General features: G+C 38.3%; 1 protein-coding gene and 1 long non-coding RNA gene across 2 annotated transcripts in view; one reads left to right on the top strand and one right to left on the bottom strand.

Annotated features, from left to right (window-relative positions):
- Positions 1–108: 108 nt before the first annotated feature.
- LOC149803658 (uncharacterized) lies at positions 109–15,470 on the bottom strand. Its single transcript, XR_016420241.1, has 3 exons — positions 15,371–15,470; positions 5,481–5,848; positions 109–692 (listed from the first exon to the last, which is right to left on the bottom strand). It is a non-coding gene; the product is annotated as an uncharacterized LOC149803658 (long non-coding RNA).
- The window catches only part of LOC149803657 (protein NDNF-like), a 218,919-nt gene continuing 209,596 nt past the window's right edge, over positions 14,549–23,871 (top strand). Inside the window, exon 1 of the mRNA XM_089953425.1 lies at positions 14,549–14,656. The gene's annotated coding sequence lies outside the window, so the exon portion shown is untranslated. The remainder of the gene's footprint in view (positions 14,657–23,871) is intronic.

Genomic DNA, 23,871 nt, shown 5'->3' with positions numbered 1-23,871 from the left:
GCTGTCGATACGTATGTATGTATGTACGTATGTCTGTGCCACGGACGTAGACGTAGCAAATTAGAAAAAGTGCTGTATGTTGTCTGTACGTGTAACGTATGACTGTACTCGTGGTGGATTCATAAAGGGTGCGAGCGGTCGATAAGAGTGTGGACCAACCCAAGGAATCGTGCGACTGTACAAGGGGTCTAGAAGCATACGTTTGGATCAATTGTTGTTCCATTGCATTTTTTATATCCATAAGATTATTTTGAATCTTCGTAATGTTCATAAGATTATTTTGAATCTTAGTTGTGTTCTTAAGATTATTCTGAATCTTAATAGAATTCATATTCGAGATTATGTGAATCTCTTATTGTGTAAAATACTGTTTGAAGCGTATGTGCAGTCCATGAGGTTTCTTGGATCTGTACTTCATTTTGATTTAATATTTTTGGTTTATTTTCGATGTATTAATGTTGTGTAGAGTGATTTGAGTAAATCGTATGTTGAGAGCGTGAGAGATTCATTGTATTTTTACATCATATATTTATCTTTATTAATTCATTCATAAATTTCCATCTTTCTCACATTGTGTTCATCTTATTCATTTAGTCCAAAAACCCACTCGGTTGCAATTCTGCGACAACCTCAGGCCAGCCAATTGGATCACGAAGCCCATTGATAAGTGGCTTTGGTGGAAATCATTCACCCTAGAAAAATAAAAAATATCACTGAAAATCATAACACTTTTAAAGTTGAATTTCATGAATGAAAACCAAAATGCAAGTGACTCTATGAAAATACATGACCCCAAAACAAAACTAATCACCTATCTGTTGTCCATTCCACCAGGCTATTATTTTAGTGGTCAACATCTGGTGAACACAATTGCTGTCAGGTTTAATGCAGAGTTTGGCAAAGCCTTGGACAAATTAAAAAAAAATATCACGATCGAGTACCATAAAATAGCTCTTCACCTGCTGATACAATTTTTAGAGGACAAAGTGTTGGCCATTACCTTTTGTCCTGAATTAATGTGACAGCTTGGGTGGAGACTACAAGATGATCAAGATTAAAAACGAAATACCAGCCATTACCGGCAACTTGGATTTTGCGAAATAGTTTCGATTCCATGTTGAAATGAACAAAGGACGCAATTTGATCTTTGTGTACTCTGATGTGGTGGAGTATAACGTGGTGGGACACACCTCCGTACCGTTACTGAGTGTCATTCCTTTCAAAGTAGATTCAGCCACGAACGCTGACGAAGAAGGTGGAAACATCTATCACGTTCGCCGCGAATTTGTACATCGTCACTATTTACCTGTCAGCAAGTCGTATTTTGACACTGTCAACATTGATATAAAAGGAGATCTGGGACAAAATATTCCATTCACCAAAGGGAAAGTCGCCATGACACTCCATTTTCGAAAAAGATTTTCTAACAACTCGTAAGTCATATATCCAGTGTACCGAGGTATCGCTCGTCAACGCGGACATGATTTAGGAGATATGCTGAAATCGGCCTTTCGTTCGGTGGCCCCTGTTTTGAAACCGATGGTGACACGCGGATTGCACGCCTTAAAAGATGCCTGATTGACGCAAGGCAAAGAATTTCTCCAAAACGTCATCATCGAAAAACAATCCCTAAAGAAGCTGTATTGAAAGCAGGCAAAAGCATCTTGCTGCAAATGGGCAAAGACATTTTAGGTCGACGAGAAACGCCTATAAATGCTCTGAACGCTGAAGAGTCGGGTATTCCTGCTTCACTGACACCACAGCAAGGACAAGGCAGAAAGAGACGACGAAGAAAACACCCCTTCAGAAGCCTTCACACTCATAAAGCTAGATACGCTAAGAAAAGAAAAACCGTCCGAGACTTAGAAATTTTTGATTATTAAATCATAGGGACAAAAATTATGCACCGAGAGTCTTGCGCCTGTTCCAAGTCGGAACTGGATCTGTTTGCCATGCCACCCACCATGATGGTAATGCAAGAATCCCAATGGGTCGAATTTCATCCCGTCTCCTCTTAGACTGATTCATCTCCCATCAAGTTTGAAATCAAAGGACAGCCCGAAGATTACATCGATCTGAATAGCAATAACTTGTATTTGAAGGTCAGTGTGATCGAAAAGGAAGACAATACTAATCCAGACGACACCGATAAGGTAGACCCCGTGAACAATTTCATGCATTGCTTGTTTAGTGAAGTGGATTTGTACTTGAATAACAAACTAGTCAGCAGCTGCATGGATTCTTACCCTTACCAAGCGTACCTGGAAGGTCTATTGACGTACGGAATAGAAGCCAAAAACACCCATATAGATGCCTATGTGGTGTGGAAACCTGACATGAAGAAATTACATGATGTAGAGGGCGGAAATACTTAATTCGTGGAACGTCGAAAGAAAATCACACCATCCCACAGCAGTTTAGAACTGATGGATCGTTTGCATTTAGACATGTGGTTGCAAGAGAAGTATTGGCTGAACGGTGTGGATGTCCGCCTGAGACTGAATCTCAGCAGTACAGCTTTCCATTTAATAACTGATGATGATACCAAATACAAAACCATTATCCAAGAAGCTCGGCTCTACGTACGACGTGTGGACGTGTTACCTAAAGTGGGAAACGACATCAGTCATACTTTGAGCAGAACGACTAACAAGTATCCGATACGACGTGTGGAAGTGAAAACTTTCACCATTCCCAAGGGCCAGCGATCTATGATCGAAGATCATCTGTTCCAAGGAGGGTTACCCAAATGTTTAATCCTTGGTATCGTCGAGAATGAAGCCTTCAACGGAGCCGCGAAGAAAACTCCTTTCAGCTTTAAACACTTTGGCGTGTCCAAAATCGAAGTCAGTCGCGATGGCAAGACCTTGTGTACCAGACCATTCGAACCTAACTTTACCCACAATAATTACTTGAGATCGTACTTGTCCCTGTACGAAGCCACCGGACAGTTAGGAACCAATACCAGTCACGGTATTACGTACGATTACTCAGGAGGCTACGTTTTGTGGGCTTTTGATTTTACTGCAGACCAAGGCAGCGACGAGGGACATTTCTAGCCTATAAAATCCGACCAGATTCGAGTGGAACTTCAGCTTGCTACACATCTAGACGACACGGTAAACGTCATAGTGTATGCCAAATTCGATAATACCATATAAATCAACATCTTGAGAGAAGTCGCTCTAGACTATTAGAAGCTATGGAGGTCTGTAATACTTCTTTGAATAGTGGATAATCTATGGAAATGGCATGAAAGGATACCGTGGAAGTAGAACACCAAGACAAAGACGAAAAGGACATAGTGATAAAGTCAAGATGGCCAGATCTCCTGTTTTGTCAAACACCTGGCAGAAAAAAAATTATAGAATTTACCCAGAAAGATTGCTATGGATGTCAAAGCGATCATCCCAGTCAAATTCAAAACGATAAATGTCTGATGTTGAGTCAAGAAGAAAAATTGGACGAATATCTGGATGAAGCTCGGAGTCTCATCTCGGAAGAAGCTGTGTTGCATCAGTGGTATAAATATTTGTGTGATCATTCCTCTTCTCCACTAGTGACTCTAGAGATCTATCACATCGAAACTCTCGGCTCCGAGTGCAGAGACGAAATGAAGAAACGGTTATTTGTCAGACATTTTCAAACAAAAAGTTCGGATTGAATTGGTCACATATATTTCCTGTGAGAAAATACAAGAAATTAAAAAATCACAAAAAATGGATACATGGGAACTTTACTAACTATTGAACCACAGTTCGTACACTGCTTCTTGGAATCCTGTCGTGTGTGGTAAAGATGAACTGCCTCGTCGCAAACCTCAAGACCATCAAGCTTGTGTCATCAACAGGAACCCACTGGGTAGCCGTCTACTTTCCTAAAGAAGGTTGTGTGGAGTATTTTGATTTTATGGATTGCCACCTTTGGAGGACGATATCATCGACTTTATGAGAAGAAATGCCAAGACAACACGATTCAAAATGTGAAATTATAAGGTACAGATTCCATGGTCTGTGGACAATAGTGTGTGTATTTTCTTCATCAACGCAGTCTTGGATATTCTTTAGAACATTTAGTGACTTATATTGATCGTCATTCTTCTAGAAACGAAGACAAAGTAGATCGATGGTTTTGTGACCATTATGGTTATCTTTTGTTTCTAGCTAGGAAATGTAGTGTAAATCAATGACCCGATGACTTCCATTCCTGGAAGTCTAGCTTGACTTCAGAACGTTGTCATCCTTGTCCAAACTAGTTTGTGAAATGAAAATTAATGTTTGTTAGTTTACTGGATTGTTTGAAAAAATGTTAATTGGTAATTATTGGTTGTTAGTTATTTTAATAAAAATGTTGTGTTTTGAAAAATGTGTCTGTCGTTTGTTTTCCATTTTTATCATGTTATATGCTCTTTGACTTCTCTCTCTATCCTTCACCCTCAAATCAAACTATCCTAGCGTTCCGACTCTAATCAGTGTGGAATGTTTACTATCGCGTCTGCGCTTGAACCATATAAAGCTTGGTAGTCTTCAGTCTGACCATCCATTGTTGACTCATTGTCCTATGAAGATGTGCTCAAGACTAGCCAAGCTGAATGAAGCTTACATGAATTGACATCGTGCCAGGCAAAGCCTGATACCGACGTCTGCATAGATAGATAATATCAGACTGTTGAAAATGACTGAAGACCTGATATAAGAGCTCTTCAAAGAGGAAAACAAGAAGGAGAAAGAAGAATGGACGGAGAAGTACAGACTTCAGAAACAGTCGAGAGAGCAGCAGCAACAGCATCAGCAGCAGGAACAAGACAGTGGTTTTGTCGACTGCCATGTAGACACTAAAGAGTTCTCCTCTTTCCGATGAAGTAGACCCTATCCTGTGGGAAAACCTACCCCAGACGGAGACGCAATCTTAGACAATGAAAGATTACCATAGCTCCGCGTCCACAAAAACAGTCCTTTTCAGAGCTACCCAATACTCTGGAAAAGAGATACTACTTCAATTGCCATTGGTATGATAATAAGTTAAAAAATAGAAGTGTGTCTATAAGCACTTCGTTTGTTTGACTTTGTTCGAAGTTTGTCTAAAAGCACGTCGTTTTCCGTAGCTTGTCAAATAGTCAGTGAGTTTTTTAAATAGTATTTAGTGTTTGTAAGTAAAGAGTGAGTGAGTGTTCTTTTTAAGTCCGCGCGATCCCTGTTTATTGGGGTAATGCTATTGACAATGTACGTTTTGGTGACGGGATGTTTTCCTTCAAGTCAGTGCTTGACAAATGTAAATGGAACACTCGTTAGTTTGGCTACCCATTGTTGATTCATCAACTGTGAAGAATGAGCAGCAGAATCACTAAATTGATTGAACTTCAGATGCACCTGGAGCATGACAGGCGGCTCCTGGATGAGCTGACCGCAGAGGCAATAGAGAAGGAAGCCAGGCTTAAGGAAGATGAGAAGAGAAAGAAGATAGAGATAGAAGACTCTTACCTCACCTGATGATTAGGCCAGTGTGTGAGGTGAAACTAATGGTGAGCAAATGGCCACAAGCAGCAACAGTACCACAGCCACGTGAACCACAGCCACAACCTATCCCACCAGTACAAAGGATCGTGATCCCACAGACAGAAAACTGGAAGGAGTTGCGAGAGCAACCACGAGAACACAACATCCACGGGTCTGGCACAGAAGAAAACAGAGGGAAGTCTTTAGAGTCCCGCAAACTGAAGCTTGGGATGATGAGGCCACACAAGCACCCTCCGCACCCCCAGCAGCTACAGTCAATTGGGACAATGACTGGAGCCGACGCTGTGTCTGTGATGCCCTGCCTGGAAGGTGCCACCATTAACCAGGTGCATCTGAAGTTATAAAAAGCCCTTTTCAGGGCTACACAAATCTCTAGAAAAGAGACGCTATTCAAGTTGCCAATTTGTGTGAATGTGGAGTAGTATGATTATAAACACTCAGTCGTTTATGTGTGTGTGTGTGTGTGTGTGTGTGTGTGTGTGTGTGTTTGTTTGTATGAGCTCACGTGCGTTTGTGTGAATAGTTGAGTGTGTTTTTTTTTTTTTACTTTCCCGTGTGTGGATAGTATACTTGTGGTTAGTTTTTCTCCTTCCCGTGTGTGGATAGTATATTTTGGTTTGTTTTTTGCTCATCACCTTTATGTGGATAGTGTATTTGTGGTTTGTGAATAGTACAGTAATGGTTTGTTTTTTCTCCTTCTCGTATGTGGATAGTATATTTTGGCTTGTTTTTGTGCCTCACCTCTGTGTTGATTGTATATTTTGGTTTGTTTTTGCTCCTCACCTCTGTGTTGATAGTACAATTGTGATTGTTTTTTCTCTTTCCCGTGTGGATAGTAGATAATATGTGAAGTGAGTGTAAGGAATGTTTTCCTTCACGTTCGTGCTTGATAAATATAAAGTCAAAGCGTTTGTCGTTCGCGCCATTCTACACAGAATAAAAGAAGATGAGCATAGAGTTGTTTAACCAGTTAGAGGATAGTTGGTACTGGATGGTGGATGTGGTGGAAAGGCTACAACATGAATAGAGGTATCAAGTTACCAAAGACTTTGTGACGAGTCAAGTGACTAGCCTGAAAGTAGCCAGGGATCTGGTCCAGGGCATGATAGAAGAGGAAGTCAACAAGTTACGAGGCTACATTCAACTTCCATATGTAAGAATGGGCAATTTGATGGAGGCACTGGATAATATGATGAAAGTAAGGTATTTTTATAAGAGATATTGCATTGAACAGAGTGGTCCTTTGTGAAGTGGGGTATGGACCAGCTAAAAAAAGCAGAAGAACTAATGAGCAAAGTGCTGGAAGAAAAAGTGAAGAAGATAAATGAAAGGTGGTCTAAAGAAAGAAAGGACAGAGAAAACAGAAAGAAAAAAGAGGAGTTTGAAAGACTAAATGAAAACTCGATGAAGGCGCAGGTGAAATTTAGATCAATGGGCCATCCTGACTGGATGCTAAAGAAAAAGAAAAAGAAGAAAAAAGGAATGATTGACAAAGTGAGGAAATGGTGGAAGACCTGGAGAAAATAGAAGAAACCAAAGGGCCTTTTCATATGCCTCGAAAAGATTTGCTTTCTTGTCTAAATTTTTTTTTAGTTAGTTGTATAGTTGTTTGTATAATGTCTATTGTATGTGTTATCTCTGTCTCTGTCCCGTCAGTCCCGTTCCCGCCAAGCGTTCTAAACCTCCTCCCTCCCCCCTCCCCCCGCTGTTTGCTCCGATTGAGGTCAGTTCCTTGCTACATTGCTGCTAAACGTCAGCACCGTGACGTCACCTTCCCTGTTCCATTCCTATTGTCCATATATAACACCCAAACCTTTTGTCCCTATACAGGCCCAAGACCTTTTTGACTGGGTTTTCCATTGTCCGTATAAATCTTGTCAGTATACAGGCCCGGGGGTGGGCTGTCAGTAATGTATTTTCCCATTTTCCATATATCGCCCCCCTCACTATTCACGTATTTAAAGCGTAAGTGCGTTAAGAAGCTGTGCGAGAGAATGCATCTCAAACAACATAGTACTTTTGCCCAAACTAGATCACTGTGATCTTTATTTCATGATTACATATCAGTGTATATGATAAGTCTTTATTATGCAGTTCTTATTGTTTTCACTGTTTATGCCACAGTCAGAGGATGTTAGTGGGATTCATCTAATGTAGTATTGTATTCTGGGCCCCTAATAAGTCAACGTGCTCTATATTTCCTGGCTCACAGACTTGTTTCAATTTAGCATTGCCAAATCCAGATCATTCGTGTCCTATTACATATGTATTGCTACCATTCAAATATCCTATTCTTTTCCAGACCTTTTCAATTTTGTAATTGTGTTTTGATTTTTCATGCCAGAAGACGAATCACAGAAAATGTTGACCAGAAAGACGTCATGAGTGTTTTCCCAGAATAAAGGCTACGGTGGATCTGTTTGATCTTTTTCTATTTTTAGCCAGACCCTTTTGGCATTTCATACATTTTGTGGTACCGATTCCTTTATGAATATTTTACCGAAGAATTAAAAACCAAAATTATGAAATTTAAGAAAAATAACATTTAAATGAGATAAAAATTATTTCATACGTAAATGCTCTCTATAATTCTCCTGGAGATGCCCATTCTTACATCAGACGTTTTAATGTATGCTATATCAACATTTTAAAATGTAATGTTTATTATTAATACTTAGATATGTTTGCCGCGAATATAGCCACAACGTACAGGAATGATGAAGCCCAGTGTGTCCATTTCCGTAAACTGATATCTTCAACCAAAAAGACATGAAATGTTCTAAAGTTTGGCAATTTGAAATACTCTTTAACAGATAACAATAAAGACATATTACTGTGAGCTGTCTGCTACATCAGAATTTATAGGATTCCCGACAGGGCTGTACATTTGTCTTCCGCTTCTCAAAATATTGTAGTGATAACTCAATCCGTTCCGGAGCTTTTTGCATTGCCAATGTTCGGAAACGGAAACATATATCAGGCGCGTGTAGATTGTGTCATGTACATAATAAATATTTGGTGCGGAAATTGATCTTCTCTGCCTTCCCCGGTGTGTGTGTCTGTGTGTGTGTGTGTCTGTGTGTGTGTGTGTGTGATGCTGACAAAATGACTGCAAGAGAGCGAGTGAGTATATAAGCGCACGTACATACAAACTTCTGATCTACAGCTTCTTGCCGTTTGTAATCGGGGGAACGTTTTGTAGCATGAGAGCAGAGTTCCAAATGTTTCAGACCAAAGTAAAGCAGTGTTGCGTGTTATCTGTGATTTATAAAGTCATGTAAACAAAACATTTTCCACTGATATAAGTTTGATTTGCATTCCAGTAGATAACCCATATTCAGTAGAATACCTACTTCCTATCAACATGTAATGTTTATATCTAGCACGTTTCTTGCTTTACCTTTTGGCATGTTTCCCATATATTTTTCGCCCTAAATTCTTCTTCTTTCTCGATAGGGCTTAATAGGAATCTTAATTTAGGTATGACCCATCACGTGGCACGAGTCATTACTTCCATTCCGTCCCTAATCTGTTCAACATGTATTTCCCTTTTCAGAACTGCTTCCAACGTTAATGACGTTTCCCTTTTTATCTGCCATTCATGGTAACCGGACGTATTATGATCATATTCCCTTTTTAACTGTCATCCATGGTAACTGTACGTAATATGATCGTATTCTCTTTTTAACTGCCATTCATGGTAACCGTACGTAATGTGATCATATTCCCTTTTTAACTGCCATTCATGGTAACCGTATGTATTATGATTGTATTCCCTTTTAATCTGCCATTCATGGTAACCGTACGACTGTGATCATATTCCCTTTTTAACTGCCGTTCATGGTAACCGTACGTAATATGATCGTATTCTCTTTTTAACTGCCATTCATGGTAACCGTATGTATTATGATTGTATTCCCTTTTTAACTGCCATTCATGGTAACCGTACGTAATGTGATCATATTCCCTTTTTAACTGCCATTCATGGTAACCGTACGTAATATGATCGTATTATCTGTTTAACTGCTATTCATGGTAACCGTACGTAATGTGATCATATTCCCTTTTTAACTGCCATTCATGGTAACCGTATGTATTATGATTGTATTCCCTTTTTAACTGCCATTCATGGTAACCGTACGACTGTGATCATATTCCCTTTTTAACTGCCATTCATGGTAACCGTACGTAATGTGATCATATTCCCTTTTTAACTGCCATTCATGGTAACCGTATGTATTATGATCGTATTCCCTTTTTAACTGCCGTTCATTGTAACCGTCCGTAATGTGATAATATTCCCTTTTTACCTGTCATCCATGGTAACCGTACGTAATATGATCGTATTCTCTTTTTAACTGCCATTCATGGTAACCGTACGTATTATGATCATACCAACCGAATCTATGAGATTAATATCATTTATGAACCGTCGCGCTGGAATTCCTTTCGGGGTTTTCCAAAAACTGGGCACAGTCCTCGCGGTACATTTATATCGTCTTGTTTGAATACTAATATACCATTATTAATAATGGGCATTACTGTATGTCGGAACAAATGAATATCTTTCATGAAGAATAGGTAAATATGTATTATTCGACTGTTTAAAAAGATACACATCGGAAGTCCCTGCACGTGCTTGCCGCACTGTGGCTGGTCATCATGTTTATGTTTAATTTTGCTTTGGTGATAAACATTTCAGATATTTTTTTCTGAAAGTATTTAATTGGAGAAAGAAAACGAATCGTTGTATTTTTTCAGAGCTTTGTCAGACTTTGGACCATCGACGAGGAAAATTAAATTTTAGAGATGCCCTACATTAGAAGTCAGTAGTGGTTAACTGGGGTTCGATTCCACATGCATCGTGTTTGGTTGCGTACAGGTAGAAAGCTGGGGATTGGATCCACATGTAATATTATTGGCGACAAGCAACGGCAGGGCTGAACCAAAAAAGGACCCCTATTTCGGTGGCTCGCTGATAAAAGATTTTTGCGGTTGACAGACACCCACTTCCCACCAACACCAATTAAAGACGCGAGGTGACCATGACATACCACCAACCTTGGAACATCCACCTGTAAACGCAAACACTTTACCACATATTGCTCTGTACACGCCCAATAACAGAGACGGGATCAGGCTCCTGATATACTGGCCAACCACTGGCTGTGCAGTCGTGGTGATGAGGGCACCAGGAGGACAAGCTGCAACGCATAGAAGCAAGGCTAGAAGACGATTTTGGAAGGTCCTTTGCGAGCTCTAGAACCGAGTAAAGTTATCACCGGACAAAACAAAGCCTCAAAAGAGTTTATTAGAGTAAAGTTTGAGTAAGAGCATATCACGTCGTTACACCCATTTGAGTGTCTGCAGACGATGATTAATTTTACTTGGAGAATGGTTATGAACAATAGTATACATAGCTGCATAAGCAAGAGTCAACACTGAAGGTCGACCGAGAATGACAACAGCCAGCTACCAGTTGTTCATTTAGAGGAAAGCTCTACGCCTTTGCATACAACAGCTCAACACATAAGTATCGTCAGCGAGTGACGAAAGATTGTGCACCATGTCACACCATCAAAATGCCTAGCATCGAGCGAATGAACGTGCTTCTTCGGGAGGGGCTTATTACCAAGAGCTAATATTATGGCATGCTGGAGAACTTTAACTTTGAAGCCACTTAGCTACCATCGACGAACCTTTCTCCATATCCAGGGTCGGACTGACCCACCGAGGAATCGGCAGGAGGTATGGGAGTGGATGTATTAGGTCAGACCCTGTCCGTATCAGAACAGTATTGGCTGTCATATCGTGGTAACTATCAAAATGAACTGGCTGTAGAGTATGGCCAATGTACATTAGTTGCGTCCCACGTATCAATTACAGCCTTTTCATTCATAGGGATAGATAGCTATAATTCACTTGCTAAACCAATCATAGCTCATGCAATGACATGCTGCATCGTCATCCTTCTAGAGTAGGAAAAGCGATCGGTTTGAAAATTCAGCCTTTAATTTAGTGATGAGTGATAGCTGTTAAATACTTAAATTCTGGTTTGACGAATCTCTCATTAGACTATTATATATTTTTACTTTAATTTACACTCGCATAGCAAGCTTCATTACGATGAAATTACAGTCCAGAATTGTATACTAAAATCTATGGATGACATTTTTGTAAAAAGCGAAGACTTTGACACACACAAAATGGGAATGTTTTAGCATATCATTTAACACGTGTGAAATAATTTGCTTCGTCATATTTCATAACTTTTGTAATTTGAACAAGTGTTTATGTGCTCAGCCTAGTTGCGGTAAGCATTAGGTTTGTAGCTTTTTATTTCTTCATTTTTTCTTTGTTGCTGTACGATACTTTATAATGTACACAACCGAACATAAACTGGCCTTCCTGCAATGTAAATCACTATCAAGTACTTAACGAATAAAAATGATCCATCGCTTGTGCGAATGCATTGCACTGTTTGCACTTAACATTCGCAATAAAACACCACCCGATTTAAAAGATATCATTTCAGACGAAATTTTAATTAATTTAAAATTATGTAACGTGACTCTTTCTTCACTTGTCATCAGTGTCTCTCCTTTCGTACAACATGTCTAGAGTATATGTGTAAATTCGCATAGTGTAGGGGATGCACCCTCACGTTCGTACATTCGGGAACCGTATGACCGGGTTTATAATCGGTAGCTTATTAGTGCCAAAGTTTATTCTGAACTTTAGTCATCCATCCTACTTGGTAAACATTACTTTTGCGTGCTGTCATTGGATCAGTTGACAAATTATGACAGAAATTCCAGATATTTAAAACTACAACGGGATGGTGAAACATGCTCCTTTTTGTACGCAAAGCCCCGAGGCATGCATTCTTTCATACAACCGATGAGTTATATTTACTGTATTATTACGCATCGCATGTACTCATGCGGTTCTGTGATGTTCGTTTGACAGGCTAGATCGTTAACCGGATATCTTACGGCTAGGTTAAACTCGCGCTTTCAATGTTTATTAAAATTATTGCAACTTCATAATAGACAGTGATATCCAATCTGTGTTTTGACTGAGTTTACAATATATATGCATATTTTATTAGCTTTAGATTCTAAACTTAAATTTCAACAAGCTGTCCTTATATGATATAGAGCACATAAAAGATATTTTAATATTAACGAAAACCTTAAGAGAAAAAATATATTTTGTATCTACGTATGCGTTAGGGAGATTTATTTCATTACCCTCTTAAAACAAAATTTAAGCACAAAGATAAAGCAGTGTTGAAAGTATGACATCAGGTTTTATAATAATGTTTTCACAATTAAATAAAACTAAGAATATAGAAAACCGAGATTTTCTTTTCTTTACCGTTATTTTCTCCTTATTTTACCAAAATTTTCCAGTACATATGATGCACTCAGCTAAATAATATATATTCCTAAACTAGATGCGGAGGGAGAAAGATTGCTGCTGGTGTGTGACAAGTTATTCCTCATTTTCAATGTAAACGTGTTGTTGTTGAGAAACTTTCTGCATATTACTGTTTTCTATGCTTTATATGTAATGATGAAAAGTTCAGAAATAATCGCTTGGATCCTTGTATTTTCAGTACTTTCAAAATAGTGAATGACAGCTCTTAATGTCTTCGAACAGATCTTTCTGCACTAGAGTTTTCGCCTACAAATTAAGTACATGCTCATAAGTTAAGTTTCAAATCAGTTTGATAGAACTTTCAAGTTAAACCTTAAGCTGCATGGTCAACCAACTTTTAAATTTAAATCTCTCCAAATGTTGGCGAATTCGAAGATAAGTGAGTCCAGATTTTGCCAATTGTTCGTGTCGTAGGGCATACATAGAGAGTGCGGAGGTGTACTTGCTAATAATGATGAAGAATTGTCAGCCATTAGTAAACGATTGACTTTTGAAAGCCTCGAACTTTAATACGTTTCCTAAAAGGAAAAATATGCGGTTATTGGCTATGATACCTTTAGAAACTAATATATATTACATAATCTGAATAAAATGCAGTTTGAGTTGATTTTTGGAAAATAAAATAAACGTATTACATGAAGTGTATACTATGTTGTGCAGCACGAGGAATGCTATATAAGAAAGAAAGATGGACGTGCATAACCTCGCATAGTTGAATCTCGTTTATTCTAGCTGCTCGAAGAGCACGAACCACTTTTATTTCATGCTGTTGTTTCTTCGAAATGTGTAACAGTTCTTATTGGGTAATAACAATGACAGATATCCAGTATATTTTGCAAGGAAAAGTAAATTCAGTCAGGCTCAATTGACAATCGAGACGAATTAGACCTGGTTGAATGGGGGTGGGGGGGGTTCTACCTGACAAATGAGTCTGAGCAAAAGACTCTAACTGAATAGCCCAAAAGTGATTGCCCTCCATTGAAAATCACGTAACGGTGGAAGGAGGGACAAAACAAACTTGGAAATTTGCCATGGAAAAAAGGGACTGTGTGTACTCGTACATATAGACAAGATGAATACGTTCTTTTCTTTACTATATGACAAAAGCAGAGAGAGAGAGAGAGAGAGAGAGAGAGAGAGAGGGAGAGAGAGAGAGACAGAGAGAGAGAGAGACAGAGAGAGAGAGAGACAGAGAGAGAGAGAGAGAGAGCTGGGTCCGTGCGAGGTTAAGAATAATCAGTAGAACAAACAAAATATGCCCTAATCTGCGGTTGCATTATGCTACAGCAGATCAGTAGCTTTGTTGGGGGGAGGGGGGTAGTTTGGCTCGTCTTATAAGCGAGTATATACGGTAATAGGTGGTTACTTATGCAACATAACCCAAGGTATTAAGACTGCGGTGGCAAGTGAGTTGAGATTAGACACGCCTGAAGCAAAGCAACCAGACACCAGTGGAAACGCGATATACCATATCGCAAATCAATTAGTCTCATTTTCAGAACTGAATACTTCCAAATGAGGTGACGTCTTTAGTATCATTCTTTCTCAAGTAAGTATCAAGTGATGTTCCCACTGAAGAATATATTTAAGGTATAGCTGGGGATCAGACTTTATACTACGCATTATTTCGGTGTTCTTCGTGGCATTTTGGATTTATTGAGGTCATTTATGTCGTCCAGATCGAAATGTCATTTAAGGTAAGTATACTTTTTCTTTGTGTAATGCCTTCTTAGCACAGAATGCAACATCCCCAATCAAATCAAATACTTTGTTTTAAACTGCAATCATTTTTAGTATAAGTTTGTCATCTTTTTTCGGTATACCTAAAAGGAACCAATTGGTCAGCTGTTCAACAGTTCACACCATGTGCGAGTGTGTTCCAGAGGATTCCAGCACATTTTGGAAGAAAAAGAAGACAAATTCTGACTTTGTCAGCTATGTCAAGCTCTATACTACGCATATAATTATTATTAATTTTGTCTCATTCATTAATTCTATTAATTATGATTAAATTTTAGTTACCTGTGACTAATCTTTACATAATAATTGTGCAATTAAAGTTTTTTTTTCATATACGCAACGTATTTTGAATTGTGCCAAATCAGAAGATAAAAACGACATTGAGGCTGCGCACAAAACTTAATTAGACTCTGTCCTGCGGTGGAGTAGAGATTCAACCCAAACGTTTGCATCGCTCGTCATGCATATTTTGATAAATTTTCATGGGCTAAGTCTTCTCGGCTAATATCAATTTATTCAACATGTGCCTTTTTTTAAATATAGAACATGTCGTGCATTGCACAGTTTCTAGACAATACTAAAGTCGTTGTGTCTTAATTATTTATGAATCATTTTGATAATATTAAAAATGTAACAATCTGTGCACTACATCGACAGAGTCTTGTACTTACGTTCATGTCCTCTACACCTATCATCCGGTCTTTGTTCAGTGAAAGATTTATGTGTTCATGATAACCCGTGCCAGTTTCATGTTCGCATTTGCTGACTATATCCTTCATGTAGAGCTATAATATTTAGATGTCGCTCCCTATTTTTTTTTTTTTTTTTAATTCTTTTTTTTTTTTGCATACACGTAACCATAAAACTGTTTACGCAATATGTAAGGATATTTATGGAGAGATATGATGAGCGCTTTGTTGTCTCGCCAAAGCAATGTGTCACTAACATTAGCACATGCCCCAACATTGCTATATGTGGACTGTATCCTGGGACACGTGATTATAAAGGACCACTGATTTGTGCCAACCTAGCGCAAGAATAAAGGGACATTTTTTTCATTAGCGTCACTTGCATGACACATTTCAAAAGGAAAAGTCACTCTTCGTTTTGTTTGTTTTTTTGTGGTCAAATATTGCCGGAATAAACCATTTTTACTGCCGGAATGAAACATTTCTACCGCCTCCCCCCGACTCACCACAATCTTATGAGCCATTTGTGTACACAGGAATGCTGCATTCTTTGCTTTGTCATTTAGATTCTGCCATAGTCTTTGTCGTTCATGTTGTTATTTTTTACACTCTGTATTTCACCGGGGGTTTGTTTTTCGATACAGCTATGGGCTGTCTAATAGTCTTTACAAGAATGACCTTTGATGTAAGTATACCATGACCTTTTGATTCAAGTATAACATGACCTTTTGGTGTATGTGTAACACTTGTTTTTACTATTGTTATGTAATGGTACCTAATTTTCCATATCACAATATTTGATATGCCGGTATATATGTTTCATTATTGTTTACTTTGTTATTGCTGTATTACTGGGCGGTTCATCCTTAGTCTTGCCTGATCCGGGGCCCCCAGTGGCCGAGTGGTCTAAAGCGCTCTCCGTCACGGATCACTGCCATCTCACCTCTGTCTGCGTAGGTTCGAGTCTCGGGTTCGGCAAATCTGGATATGTGAGAAAGCTTGCCGGTAGTTTCTCCTGGGTCGGTGGTTCTTTCCGGGGTTTTCCCGGGTTCTTCCTCCACCATTAATACTGGCCGCCATGTATAGCCTATCTTGTGCTGAAAAATGGCGTTAAACCCTATAACAACAGCAACAACAACTTGTCTGATCCATATCAAGTTAATCATGATGCAAACATGCAGGACGATGTCCCACCCAGTCACATTATCCTGACACCAGACCGACCAGTCCTAGCACTAACCTCTTAATGCTGAGCGCCTAGCGAGGCAACTGTTAGTACCATTTTTAAGTCTTTGGCATGACTCGGACGGGGTTCGAACCTACGACCTCCCTCATCACGGGCGGACTCTATAACATCTAGGCCAACGGAGACATTATGATAATATCAATAAATTTCATAGTATATGGCCTTCATCGACAGATCCAGAGAGCAAATGATACTTTAGTTTCCTTTATATAGTGTCTAAAGTCATGAATTGCATTCAAGAAGAAACAATACTGTGAATGCTTACGACTTTGTGGGAAACTCCTTATGACAGATAAACAAACTTCCAATAAAAAAATAAAATCTATTTTCTAGCAGTATTTGCTAATAGCGAGAATAGTGTCCGTTCTTTAGAAAAAAATGTCCGGCATATAATACTGATTGAAAATTTTGGTCCTTTATGGTCGCTTGTCAATAATAATAATAATAATAATAATACTGTAAATAATATAGAAATAAATATAATAATATAAATAACAAAAATAATATAATAATATGAATAATATAATAGTAATAATATAATAATAATAAAAATATTATATATGGTTCTTCGCATCAATACAGAGAGTGTGCAAATATTTTCATAAAGGTATAATACTTTCATTTCATATATTACCTTGGAAACCAATTACAGAATTTCACACAAAATGATATTCTAATAGATTAGGGGTCGTTTTAAAACATTGCTGGTAAATCATGGTAAATATTTGGTATGTTATGACTGTCAGCATTTGTACATTACTGACAGTCACATTGGGTAAGAACCATCCCCGCTCCCATCTTTCTCCCTCCCTCTTTTGGAACGTTGAAATAAATCGTTCGGGTGAGATGCGCAGACAAAAAGTATTAAATGTATTAGAACGACGAAAACTAATGGAAAATGGAATTATATGTGGTACTGTATGAGGTTAAAATGAATGTTAATATACTATTACCATATTTCTTGAAATGACGTTGATAAACGTGTGTATCTAGAGTGGTTGATGGTACAATCTATGATTGAGAATAATTCCCTAAGATGATCCAACTCAACAATTCACGCTTCTTCCTATACATGAGAGGGCGAACGTGCGCTTTATATTATTGTTATTATTATTGTTGTTATTATTGTTGTTGTTATTATTATTATTGTTATTGTTGTTGACGTTGCCGCTGCTGCAGCTGCAGCTGTTGTTGTTTTTTTTTTTTGTTGTCATCTCCCTTGATTTTTTATTAAGATAGGTAACAATCTTTTGTTAATTTGCCCCATCATATTAACTAAACTGGAGTTTGTCCTGTGAAACGCCATATTTATTATAAAGCGGTTTCTTTCCGGAAAATTATACTGATTTCTTATGCAAAGTATGAAGGCTTCAGATTCCTTGTTATTTGACCATTATTTTATGTACCGTATGTTCTTAGCTGATAAGTTGAGTCAAACTGCATACAACTAAGATTCTGATCTGCTGTAGCATAATGCGCCTACAAATCTGAGTCTTATGTTGTTTGTTCTGCTGATTACTCCAAACAAACAAGCTGCACAGACCCAGATCTTCCGGTGCATGATGTGACGGCAGATCTGGGTTTGTGCTGTTTGCAGTTGGACTAGAACTATAAACGAGTACATAGTCAAAGAATCTGCAGAGACTACAATTGTGCGTTGTACTACTTATTTTTATACAAAAGTAGAAAAATACAAAAGTAGAAAAGTCAGAATCTGATGAGGTCTGTCGAACGTAGTCTTTCCTTAATTCCATTCCCGTGTCTGTTTTGTTTATTTATTTTTGTTTTACTTTCATATCTGTTTGGTTTGTAGATGAGAAATAGATACATTATGGGTTGAACATGTACCATTTCATATCATGATTTCCTTATGTGCATCTACATTTTGTTTCGATTGCAACTCCTTTAAAGGTTTGCTTTTATCATGTAGCCATCCTTGTTCCGGGAGAGACAACCAACATTATTTTTTCTTTAATTATTATGCAGCTAAAAATATGCATTCATTCACTCATTTATCGGAGAATCTTCCTCATCCACAACATACAATTTCCAACAAGCCATTACACTATATATATATATATATATATATATATATATATATATATATATATATATATATATATATATATATATATATATATATAATCTGTGTGGAGTCATCCTGTTATATACCGTATAGATACGAGTCAAAGTGCAATTTGCACAGACCCAGATGTACCGGCGCATTTTGCGCCGGAAGATCTAGGTCAGTGCAGTCTGTTAGGAGTAATCAGTAGAACAAACAGCATAGACCCTGATCTGCAGGCGCATTATGCTACGACAGATAACGTTCTTTGACTCGTCCTATAAGCGAGTATATACGGTAAAGAAGAATTTGTATATTTGGGCGCCTACGCAGTATAGATTCTATCATTTTCATAGAAGTAATTCCAAGAATTTAGTGAAAATATAAATGTTGTTTCAGTTACAAGCTGTATTTTGGTTACCGTGGGGCAACCATTTCAATGTTTTAACTCGAAGATTTACAAGATATTCAAATGAATGATTCAAGGCATGTTATCTGTCTGATTTGTCAGATTGTATGCTTAATTAATCCTATTAATTCAAGCTGATGCCATTTTTAGAGCTTCATTGTAATGCCAAGAGGGATTCTGTATTTATTATTTTCGTGGATTTTTTTTTAGTCCTCTCAATTCGTCTAGACCTTATCCTCCGTGCAAAAACTATCAGTTTCAAGCAAAAGAAATGGCACGCTTCCCCCAGCACTGGTAAAGATAGCAGTGGTACGTACTTGATAATTACTGTATGTACAGAACAATTGAACCTCACCATCTATAGTACAAGCAGCTACCTGAGCTTTCAATACTTTCTAATCTTCAAAAATGTGTATAAATTACTCAATCGCCGAGGAAGATGGTGGGAGATCTATTTAAATCGAAGCCAAAACTAATAAAATGAGCCTATTCGAACAGTTGGGTAATAGAAGTAAATAAATAAATCGAAAGAATTCCTGCTCTGTTAATTTTATGCTTTGTACATTTTACGGCATTCGTAAAATTTCAAAAAATATATTATACGTGTATCTTTGACGCCTAAAATGATAGCATAGTGACATCTTAGAAGTTGAAGTCTCGTTAAACCAGACTCCATCAAACAAATGTATCGTAAAAACAAAATTTTCTTTCAAGCAAGAGAGCAAGGTTTTATCCAAAATAGGAAAAAGTTTTGTTCATTGGATTATGAGATGAGGTGATGTCTTACCTGACTGTATACCGCTCGAGTGGTCGAAGTGGTTAAAGCGTCCGCAGCGGATGCATAAGTTCGAGGGTTCGAAATTTGCCTGAGTCATACCAAAGACCTAACACAATGGTACTAGCGGCTGCCTCGCTAGGCGCTTAGCATTCAGAAGTTAGTGTTAGGACTGTTCGGCCTGGTGTCGGGATAACGTGTCTGGGTTGGACTTGATACTACATGTCTACGACATGATGCGCCAGTGTTGACATCACTATAAACTACCACACAGCTAACATCGTAGTGATATGACTGAAACATTGTTAAAGCTACGTTAAAATCACACACACACACACACACACACACACAACTTGTTTGTATTGATGAGATGAAGTCACTATACCTATTCCGGTTCTCAGCCGTTGTTGGGATAAATAATAGCGCACTAAAATTACGCATTGGCATTGAACTGGGCCGATAAACAGGCCTTTCACCTGTGATGATAATGATTTTCGGGTGAGGGCCTGATATCACGTACTCATTAAAAGCTGCAATTATCTGCAATCCAAATTTGACTGCACACATCGATATATATTTTATACACTTACTGGTATTTATCGTGGCTGTGCAGCTACCGTCGGCTGAAGGGTTCTTTTGATGACATGTAGATTATATTTCCTGAGCAAATCATATTTTTGGTGATTTGTAGATCCACCTGGAATAGCACAACCATCTGTCCTGTGGCCATTTTGAATTTCGCGCTTGATATGGCTGCTACCAATTACTGGTATGTGTCTAAAGTGTACGCGGGTTTGTTCCGGAATGATTTGCATGCAGCAAAATTGCATACTTGAATGAACAGGTGACATCATACCCATAACATCGTCCATCAGTATCAACACAGATTTGTGGGGTTGATCTATCGGACTAGCATTGAACCAGCACTATGTTGTATAGTAACAATACAAAGTGTTTAATGTCAAGAACAATAAAAGATGGTAATAGTGATGGGTAGATTCTGATCGAGAAAGAAATTGCACTCTTGAATGTATGACCCCCATGGAGACAAGGGAAAATTATTGCTAAAAATGTCCACAAGATTAATATTTGATGCCCCTCTGTTGACACTCTTGTGATAACAACTGATTGGGTGCTAAGCGAATTTATCAAATAAACCAACGTGACTAAGCGAAAAAAGTCAAACAAATATAGGTCAAAGTCATGACCTTTGTATGACGTCTCCACCGGAAGTATACTTTTCTGACGTCAAGACTGGATGTAAAAAGTGTAATGACGTCATTACAGGATGTAGTTTGCGCGTGAGCACTGAAAGGTGAAAAACATTTTGCTGTACATGCACTGTGAAAAACATTTGCATATGAGCACTAATGCTATATTTTCACAAACAGTTACAAATTAAACAGTTTTTAAAAGTTAATTATATTTAAATAGACACGCACGCACACACACACACACACACACACACACACAATAGCACTAATAAAAGGGACGTTGGCAATATTAAGCGGTAGTTCTGTGTCTGGAGATATATGTGGCTATGAAATGTGTTGTTGGTTCGCTCCTAACCGCAGACTCGACGCTTGCATAAGCTTCCCCTTTCAAACGGCCGTAGATCAAAATACTATTATCAAGCACCCTTGCCTTTCCACACGCATTCTTTAGACGGTTGCTTCTGTTCCTTTTTGTCCATGGATAGATCGGGATGCTAGGATCAAGTGACATATTCGAGATGGTGGTCGAGCTTTCTGCACTCATAAACATGGGTTCTTCTTTGAGAACCGATGGCAGACCGTGAATGTAGACTGGTAATTGATAGAAACTGAGTTTTTGGTTAATCCAGTCGGAATGCGTCTGCTAGCTGCATGTACATCGATGGACCTGAAAGTTAACCCAGTCTCATCTCATTGTTTGTTCATGATATATACTCTACAGGGCTTATTTTTTAAAAATATCGATTTTTATTGTTGTTTGTGATTGTTGGATGAATCATGTATTTTAATTCTTCTTTCGTTTTCTTTTTCGATCTTTCTTGGCTTTCTAATGGTTTCCTTTATGTTCACGTGCCTCGTCAAAGATGTTTTTCTTCAAGACTACATGAGTCGTATGGATGCTTTCATTTACGTCCGCTAATGTTTTCATTTACATCCACGCTATAGCTAAATAAGCAACAACAACACATTCTCCAATTATTAAAACGACATGTAAATCCAACACTGATACTCAGACCAAACATATTAATTTATGCAACAAAAATGGACACAATAAACCTTCCAAATTCAATATAGCTATTAAACAAGTATTCATGGCGATAAAAGACCAGTCGCAAACATCAAGATCTAAGTCAATGGAAGTCGAGTCGAAGCAGAACAGCATCCTCTAGCAAAACAGCCAAACACTACAACAGCATGAAGAAGAAAGAAAGAGGGTAACACAGAATGAAGGAGTAAAGAAGAAAACGGACATCGACTGTCAAATTGCCAGTTTATGAGGTTCCTCCTTTGGCTATCGAAGACCTCTTTCGATAAAATCTCTATCCCCACAACCCTAACTCGATCATTTGTATACCACCATCAAAAGTTAAAACCGAAAGTAAACACAGCGTGACCCAAACATGTATAGGGTGCCCGACACCCAGCTGACTGACAACATTTCGGAAAATCAAACGTACACCATATACACCAAATTCCAACTTTAATTAAAACAGTAATGACATTACACAACTCAGAGGATTAGGAAAATTACACGAGTGGCTTATACCCCATTGGAACAGATTTCTGTTCAAGTACAACTCTTACGCGCTTTGCCGTTTCTGGGCGTACAGATTTCCTATGGCGTTTCGCGTCCCGCAGGTCCCTTGCCTCTTTACATCAGCCGGACATGTTCACGAATTAAAAAGTGCGATATTCGCACATAAAAGCGGGACTGTAGTGGATCCATTCCTACAGTCCCGGTCAGTTGGAAATCTCGACCTTCGAGACTTAACCTGTCGCGAATGCATTAGTTGCGTAGGCGACTTAAATCCTTTAATTGATTGATTGATTATCGACAGTCTTGACATTTGGGGTATGCCCCAAACCTAATTTATACTTTACAGAATACGTTAGACCTTATTTCTTTAGGTTACTCATGTGCATCCCAATAGCTAAATGCATTCCAACCAATCCTAGGTGACGTGGGGCCCATAGTGTGAGATGCGGGTATTTATATAGTTTCGCAGCTGTACAGGCGGGAGCCACAAAATACCCAAATACCCCTCCCCCCATGACCTGTACTTCACTTAGTTATAACCTGAGTACATGTACCTATGGGGATAAACACGAACAATCTAAAGGAGAAAACAAAACAACTAAATTACACTCTGAAATACATGTAAGGTATAGGGAATTCACCCAGATCCAGAGCACTTCAGCAGCAATTGTAATGCCGAAGCAAAAATATCACACTTTGTCAGAGACTACTTGACCACTGCTCCATATATAATTTAGAATTTTTAACTATCACCTAACTACTTGAATGAACTAAGTACAATAATCTCAACGACACAGTAATCCTTGGAGAGTTGCTCAGTGTGTTAACATCTCTGGATTGTTTGCTAGGTCTACTGAAAAACCTAGAGTACATTATTCATATTGTAGAACAATGTGTGTACTCTCCAAATACCTAATAAATGAAAATATGTGTATCATATTAGTCCTCCATCGTTTTCTGGGGATACTAGTATATCACGTTTTATTTACTACTTTTCCACCCCATACAAATTTAAATAATGTGCGATTTAGTTCTGCTTTAACGTTTGCTGATGGATTTGGAAGTTCTGAAAAAAGATGTATGAATATGGGCAGAACAATATTTTTTACAACAATTACCTTACCAGCTTCTGACAGATGTATTTGACTCCAGCTTACCAGTATTCGTTTTGTCGTTGTTAGTTTCTTCATATAATTAATTTGAACCATTTGTTGTAAATCTGGAGAAAAATCTATGC

This window comes from Sinohyriopsis cumingii, chromosome 3, assembly GCF_028554795.1.
Source record: "Sinohyriopsis cumingii isolate HCF-2022 chromosome 3, ASM2855479v2, whole genome shotgun sequence".
Lineage (NCBI taxonomy): Eukaryota > Metazoa > Mollusca > Bivalvia > Unionida > Unionidae > Sinohyriopsis > Sinohyriopsis cumingii.
The sequence above is the reverse complement of the archived record's forward strand: the minus strand, read 5'-3'. Positions and strand labels throughout refer to the sequence as shown.